General features: G+C 36.8%; 2 protein-coding genes across 2 annotated transcripts in view; one reads left to right on the forward strand and one right to left on the reverse strand.

Moving 5' to 3' along the window:
- LOC307161680 (uncharacterized protein) overlaps positions 1-8658 on the forward strand; it is a 484934-nt gene that overhangs the window by 49174 nt on the left and 427102 nt on the right. The gene's annotated exons all lie outside the window — the stretch shown is intronic.
- Positions 1-8658, reverse strand: part of LOC307161266 (sucrase-isomaltase, intestinal-like) — a gene marked incomplete at its 5' end in the record, with an annotated part of 182093 nt that overhangs the window by 16296 nt on the left and 157139 nt on the right. The window lies entirely within an intron of this gene.

Genomic DNA, 8658 nt, shown 5'->3' on the forward strand with positions numbered 1-8658 from the left:
GTGGAAAATAGAATAATAGTAGAAACAAAATGTATTAGCCTTTTTACCTCTTATTATCAATCTAAATTAATCTCATTTTTAATTTAACTTAATTTCGTTTTTCTTTATTTAAATTTAGTTTTTCTTTATTTAAATTTCGTTTTTTCTTTATTTAAATTTCGTTTTTCTTTATTTAAATTTCGTTTTTCTTTATTTAAATTTCGTTTTTTCTTTATTTAAATTTCGTTTTCCTTTAAAAATTTCGTTTTTCTTTATTTAAATTTCGTTTCTCTTTATTTAAATCTACCCTTTACAGTGTCAGTAATTTGTTAGTCAGAAAAATATTAGACTACCTTAAAAGTATTGCTTAATTTAACAGACGTGTGCGTTTTATATCACTGCAGTGTCCGTTCTCGGAGCATAATGGATAAGTTGGCATTGCTTTATTTCGTTTTCAAATACATTTAAGAGAAAAGACTTATCAAGAAGCTTATTTTATTAATAATTTCATTTATATAACTTTTGGTTCATCTTTGTTTTTATTATTCGGGCAACAAGTTTGTTTTTGGACATTTGTTTTCTTTTTAAATTGCTGTTGGTCAATTGATTGACTGTTTAAAACACAATAGATATCATCAATGCGCTTTTTGGGTAAAACTGCGTGTATTTTGGCCATGATCAATGCATTGTCACTTTAATTCAGTGTAAGCGGCGCAGCAAAAATAGACTCGGCGCCGAAACCCCCGCTGCACTGCTGTTCACGCGACGCTCCTGCTGGACGCTCACGCGCTGCTCCTGCTCCCGGTGTGAATGCACTCATTGATTAACATGGACGCCGAAAAAAATACGCGCTGCTCACGCGCCAGCCCTGCCCGCGTGAGGTGCACCGCTTCCCGCTCGCGCTGTTCTGTAGTTTACTAAAAGTTTATTAATTCTGAACGTGTGGCGTCTCGCGTGCCCATCTTTAGGCTATTGCACCAAATGCAACACTACACTCCCTTGTGAAGTCGATTGGATGAACGGTTCTCGAAATAATCAAAATGCAAACGGACATTTGACAGACGCTTTTATCAAAAGCGACTTACATTGCATTTCAAGGTTACAATCTTATCAGTTCTTGCTTTGAACCCATGGCCACACACACACACACGGAATGACCTTTGTCTTGTTTAATAATAATACAAATGATGATGATAATAATCATCATCATTGATTTTTTAAAATTATTACTGTTAATATTAATAATAATAATAGTTGATTTTTTTTGTTTTGTTCAAAGGTTGTTTTCATATCTTAAGTTTGTATTTTTATATATTATATTTATCAGAACTGTTCATGTTTTGTTACGCGTTTCTGGATTTTTGAAAAATATGTATATCGGCCGATATATCGGAATATCGGATTTTTAAATCACCAAATATTTGTATCGGTATCGGCCTTAAAAATCCTTTATCGGTCGGGCTCTAGTCAAAATCTGCCAAACGTACTTTGTGGTTCTCTTCTAGGTTATAAAGTTAGCAAAACCTCTGAGTCCAGTCTATTTTTGTGATAGCTCAAAACACATGTCTGTACCCATTGCTAGTGTCGTGAAATCTATTAACACAGCACCGCCACGAAATGCCGATTAGACCATCTCGTCGTAATACAAATACAAAATATTAATAATCCTCGAGCAGGGCTGCGATATGCGTGCGATACAGTTTTGTAACTCAATTGTGTTTGTTTTCAGAAATGATAACAGTCGTTTTATACTAGTGCTTATGCGATATCACGATTTTTGATGATCTTCTCCAAGATCTGCTTTTGAGGAAAACATTTCATTGGCGTTGTGTTCTGACATGCACCTTTTATGAGCGCAGGGAAGCGCGCGCGCACTGTCAGCGCCTGACAACCAGGCCTGGCGTCAAGGGGGGGCTTAGCCCCACATACTTCATATAGAAACAATTAAAATGCCTCGTTAATTTTAAAGACATAGCCTATTTATTATTATTAGTCTGTTTTTGCCTGAGATTTGCGGTGAGATTTACGCATGTGCTCGGGCGTATGCTATATTCCTGCATGCACCCAGTATTTAAGCAGAAATTAATATAAATGTGCAATTAGTCAACCGGAAAAATCTTTTGTCTGGTAACTCTAATCAATACATTTACTATTTACTTAGTTATCCAGTTATTTAGCCTATATTGAATTTGAATTTGTACCAAGTGTTTAAATATGTGTTCTGTTTAACTTAAATGCTAATTTTTTGCATTGTGATTTTATTTTCTGTTTTAGATGCTCTTACTCAGCAGATGGGGACAGCCGCCGTCACCCACAGGCTGTGCAAAAGTGGCTGCGCTATGCGCCAGACCGGGCAGGAGGGACTGGACGACAAAATATTCGGCATCAGAGGACATTGAAGTGTAAATAAAGAGTACAAATAATTAAATAAAAAGGCTAATAAAAATGAATTTGTTTTAGTGTGTGTTCAGTGTTTTATACGAGATTTCAAATGTTCTATTACTACTGGCTGTAGATAAAGCAGGCTATTTAAATTATGGCATTACATTTAAAATGAACATTTAAAGGGCACCTATTATGGAATTTTGAAATTTACCTTTCATGTAGTGTGTAACATAGATCTAAGTGAACAAAAACATCCTGCAAAGTTTGAAATATGAAAGTGCACCGTATATAAAGTTATTGTCTTTCAAAAGTAAGAGTCGACTCTGAGTCATTTTTATGAATCGTTAGAAGACCGAAGCTTTTTCTCTGACTAGATGACGTCAACTTGTCAAGTTATTTGAATACGATACGCCCACTTACTGCGCTCCAAGGCCAGGGAAAACTTGAAAACATCACGGCGACGAGACGCTGTGTTCTGAAGCATTTGAAGACTAAGTGGCTACAATTCATATATGCAACTATACCACAGAAGTATAGTCCGAGCCTTGTGCTTTGTTCGCGCCATTTTGAAGACGATTGCTTTACCAACTTAAATGCAATCAAACTTGGATTCGCGAGCCGGCTGATATTGAAGGAAGGTTCAGTTCTAAGTGTATTTGCATCAGCTTCCTCCTCCGTATCACAACCTGTAAGTGTTATTAATAATTGTTGCTTTTATGTTTTATGTAGCATGCTTAATACTTATTTGGTTTGTTGTGTAAGCACCGTTTAGCTTCTAGGTCTTCAATGACAATTGTATTGAGATATGTGAAGTGTTTGTCGTTGTTTTCGGAGTAAAGAATAGAGTAATACCTCGTAACTGCATTTTTTTTTTTTTTTTTTTTTTGTAAAAACGTTATGTTTATGCCTCAGGCTAACGCAAAAAAAGACTGATTGTGCTTTTACAATATGAACTCTGGGCTATGCTCGCTAACATAACATTAAATTCCTTATCTCATTTTAAATGTTTTACTACAAACTACAAAGCAGTGGACTATAATCATTATTATAACACAATTTAATTGATAAAAGCATCATTGTACTCCATGTTAAACAATAAGTATTATCTCTGTAAACACTGCTAACATCATCGGACCAATCACCGCAGATTAGCGTCACGTAAAGGCGGGGTTTTGAAAAGTGATTCACTAAACGAATCATTTGAGAATCGTGGTCAAAACAGGTAAAAATAAATGCATATTATAAGAAAACTAAAGTCTTTTTTGTCATTGCATGCATGCAAAACTGTTGTTGGGGACTTCTAAAACAATATTAGGAACATTTTAAATGCCATAATAGGTGCTCTTTAAAAACGATTGAAATTCCATTGAAATCACGTTGATCCTTAGTTTAGTTGAAATTTCAACATTGTTTCAATATTCCTGATAATTGAAATACCATTGAAATTCCGTTGATCTATGGACAGGATTTCAACGTTGTTTCAATATTAAAACAGGGTGCAAAATGATGTAGAATCAACATCAGAGTTCGATGTTGATTCAATGACTTATTGTTGAAAAAGGAATGTTGATTTAACATAGTTTCAATGACTGTTTGCTGTCTGGGAGAGAGGAGGCAGAACTCGCATCATGTTTATTTTTCTTTATTTGGCGAAAAGCACAACACTTTGTTTTTATTGTGAGTATACACAAAAATAATACACACTTAACAGGATAGATTGATGTATAACACAAGCAAATAAGATAAAAAGTAATATTTTTATTTTATTTTATTTTTTTCACTCATAAGAAAAAAAACGAGCCTATCGCGCCGGCGCGATAGCCGACCTCAGGGGGATAAAGCATTGATAAACTATCTAAAGCCAAACTTACTGGAAAAACAAACACTTCAACATACCTCGCCGTGATAAGAACTACTTGCAATGACAGAAACCATCTTTGGGGGAAAATGATTTGAAGTGTAATTAAATATTTTAGTTTGGCTCCCATTTGTTTGCATGGAGAGTGCAGGGTTTACCAAACTGCATTCAGCCACCAGTGGGCGGTCAAAATTTGATGAAAGACTGCGTCATTTCCTCATTAGCTTCAGGTTGAATGTAACCACAACAACGCTAGCTGCAGCAACAACAGGAATATACACTCACCTAAAGGATTATTAGGAACACCATACTAATACTGTGTTTGACCCCCTTTCGCCTTCAGAACTGCCTTAATTCTACGTGGCATTGATTCAACAAGGTGCTGAAAGCATTCTTTAGAAATGTTGGCCCATATTGATAGGATAGCATCTTGCAGTTGATGGAGATTTGTGGGATGCACATCCAGGGCACGAAGCTCCCGTTCCACCACATCCCAAAGATGCTCTATTGGGTTGAGATCTGGTGACTGTGGGGGCCATTTTAGTACAGTGAACTCATTGTCATGTTCAAGAAACCAATTTGAAATGATTCGAGCTTTGTGACATGGTGCATTATCCTGCTGGAAGTAGCCATCAGAGGATGGGTACATGGTGGTCATAAAGGGATGGACATGGTCAGAAACAATGCTCAGGTAGGCCGTGGCATTTAAACGATGCCCAATTGGCACTAAGGGGTGCCAAGAAAACATCCCCCACACCATTACACCACCACCACCAGCCTGCACAGTGGTAACAAGGCATGATGGATCCATGTTCTCATTCTGTTTACGCCAAATTCTGACTCTACCATCTGAATGTCTCAACAGAAATTGAGACTCATCAGACCAGGCAACATTTTTCCAGTCTTCAACTGTCCAATTTTGGTGAGCTTGTGCAAATTGTAGCCTCTTTTTCCTATTTGTAGTGGAGATGAGTGGTACCCGGTGGGGTCTTCTGCTGTTGTAGCCCATCCGCCTCAAGGCTGTGCGTGTTGTGGCTTCACAAATGCTTTGCTGCATACCTCGGTTGTAACGAGTGGTTATTTCAGTCAAAGTTGCTCTTCTATCAGCTCGAATCAGTCGGCCCATTCTCCTCTGACCTCTAGCATCAACAAGGCATTTTCGCCCACAGGACTGCCGCATACTGGATGTTTTTCCCTTTTCACACCATTCTTTGTAAACCCTAGAAATGGTTGTGCGTGAAAATCCCAGTAACTGAGCAGATTGTGAAATACTCAGACCGGCCCGTCTGGCACCAACAACCATGCCACGCTCAAAATTGCTTAAATCACCTTTCTTTCCCATTCTGACATTCAGTTTGGAGTTCAGGAGATTGTCTTGACCAGGACCACACCCCTAAAGCATTGAAGCAACTGCCATGTGATTGGTTGATTAGATAATTGCATTAATGAGAAATTGAACAGGTGTTCCTAATAATCCTTTAGATGAGTGTATTATTACTGGTGTTAATATGATACAAATGATTAAATCAGAATCAGAATCAGAAAGAGCTTTACTGTTAAGTATGTTTGCACATACAAGGAATTTGTTTTGGTGACAGACGCACAAACAGAATGACAGTGACAGGACACCGATAATAAAAAAAATAAAACAAAGAAGAATAAATTGAAACAGTAGAATTGTATCAGCAGTGGCAGGTTGAGCTTTGAAGATAGGAAGTACAGTCTCTGCTGGGCCTTTTTCATAATGAAGTCTATTTTAACGATCTAAGCGTATGGTCTAAAGCGCACGGCGCAAGTGCACTCAGGGCTTGTCCAAATCCACTTTTGCAAGTTTAACAGCGGTTTTTGACTTATTTATATATATTATATATATATATAATACAAAATTGGTTCACAGTTGGAAACACAGTTGTTTTGTTTTTTTCACAAAAGATAAACATTTCTAGTAATTGTGCAGTTAATTGTTTTCATACTGTATTTTCAGAAAGTTTTGGAATATATTCTCTACCCAAATGTGTCACTAATAAAACACAATAAAAATAATTTAAAGAGAAGGCTTATATTGACCTTTTAAGATTTTGTTTACATCTATCCTTGTATATATATATTTTCACTATTTTATTAAAAAGGTTATACAATTACAACAACAATTAAAATTGTAACAATATTTCCAATGTAATCTTTCTTTGTAAAAACTAAAGTATACATTTTATCATACGAATTTTAAAGTTAAAGATTCATAAGTTTGAATATAGCCTACATTGGAACAAACACTATAATAACATCTTAGTTGATGACTTTATTTTACAAAAATAAACATGAGCAGAAATTGGCAACATTACAGGTGCTGGTCATATAATTAGAATATCGTCAAAAAGTTGATTTATTTCAAGAATTCAACTTAACAGGTGAAACTAATATATTATATAGACTCATTACATGCAAAGTGAGATATTTGAAGCCTTTATTTGTTATAATTTTGATGATTATGGCTTACAGCTTATTAAACCCACAAAATCTAAATCCCAGAAAATTTGAATATTGCATGAAATCACACAGTAATTACACAGTAATACCATGGTCATTGAACCAGGTTTTGGTTATTTTGGCAGTGTGGGCCGGTGCAAATCCTGCTGGAAAATGAAGGAAGCATGAAGTGCTCTGAAAATGTCCTGGTAGACTGCGTTGACTCTGGATTTAATAAAGCACAGTGGACCAAAGTCCTCTTTTCTGACGAGACCAAATTTTGCATCTCATTTGGAAACCAAGGTCCCAGAGTCTGGAGGAAGAATGGAGAGGCACACAATCCAAGATGCTTAAAGTCCAGTGTGAAGTTTCCACAGTCTGTGTTGGTTTTGGGGAGCCATGTCATTGGCTGGTGTTGGTCCACTGTTGGTCCACTCAACGCAGCCGTCTACCCGGACATTTCCAGAGCACTTCATGCTTCCTTCAGCAGACAAGCTTTATGGAGATGCAGGGTTTCCCATACATTCATTAATTTGTGGCGGCCCGCCACAATATCAACGCTGACCGCCACGGATTGATTTAGATTTTTTAACTATTTAATATGGGTAAAATTGTATTTTATTATAGAGCTGCGTGCTGCTTGCTCCCTCTCTCTCTCACAAACTGACAACGGAGGCACGACTAGCCCCTCCTCTTCGAGCACGATCTGAATCAAAACATGAGCATGCTTTAGTTAGAGGACGGATTGTTGCCGGTGCTTAATGCTTATTCCCCCAGCGAAGATTCCAGAATCAATCCGGAGTTGAATGGTTAGTAATGAACACTGTTGCTCAACATAACTCTGAGAAGTTAGTCTATGTTAAGCGCTGTCACGTTTCAATTACAGATTCAGGGCTTGACATTAACTTTTTGAGGCACTTGTCCTTCGGACAAGTAAATTTATGTTTTACTTGTCCATGCACAAAAGTCACTTGTCCGGGTAAAGATTTATAATTTTATCTTTTTTTTTTTTTTTTTTTGTGTTTTGCTAATGCAGAATTCAAACAAACCATTGAAAGCATCCAAACACTATCAATATTAATAAAATTCAGTTGAAACAGTAGAAAGGAACGTGTCCCAAGAACAGAGTTTCCCCTTCAACAAGAAATAAGGATCTCCAGACTCCAGATCTCCAGACTCCATAATACAAAGTAATACTTTGCACGCTGGTGCGCAGTGTATCACCAGAGGAAGTGGTGACTCTTGTAGGTATCCTCAGTATTTGCAAGCTAGCTAGACTTACTGTATACTATATCTAAAATAATTTTGTAAACATAGAGATGCACCGACAATTTTCTAGGCCGATTCCGGTTTTTCATTGAGTTTGACCTGCCGATTCCGATTTATTTTTTTTCTAACCACTTTACAGCACACACAAATATTTATTTTCGATCTTTTCTTTAACCCTTTCACGCGTAAGTTTAAAATATTCTAACTGACACCATCCAGAGTGAGTTTTTTCAAGGCGAACTTTCCCTTTAATGTTTCCATGGCGACGCGTCACGCGTCGCAGTCACAATAATACTGTACGACAGATTTGTCGCTTTTATTTCACTTTTCCTTTTTTATTCAACATATTCACAAACTTGCTTACCATGTCATCAATCAGCCTATCTGATATTCCGATTCTCAAATACGTGTGAGTGAGTGTGTTTGGTTGTTTAAAAACCTTTATAGAGATGGGCGCCACAATGTTGTCCTGTCAGTCGAATTTAACGTTACAGCACGTGAATTCATCAGTTTCTCCCGAAATAAATGCAAGAAAGTGGCCGGTGAACTGAGAAGAATAGAGTAAACTTTATAGTTACTTCCACTATGTTTGTCTGATATATGAATAACACATGTCGGCAAATTATATTTGAATAGATTGTTATTGCTGCTTCCACAGACATCAGTGTGTATTTTACAAACTCCAAATGTATTGTTTTACT

The sequence above is a fragment of the Squalius cephalus genome, assembly GCF_949319135.1.
Source record: "Squalius cephalus genome assembly, chromosome: 7".
NCBI lineage: Eukaryota > Metazoa > Chordata > Actinopteri > Cypriniformes > Leuciscidae > Squalius > Squalius cephalus.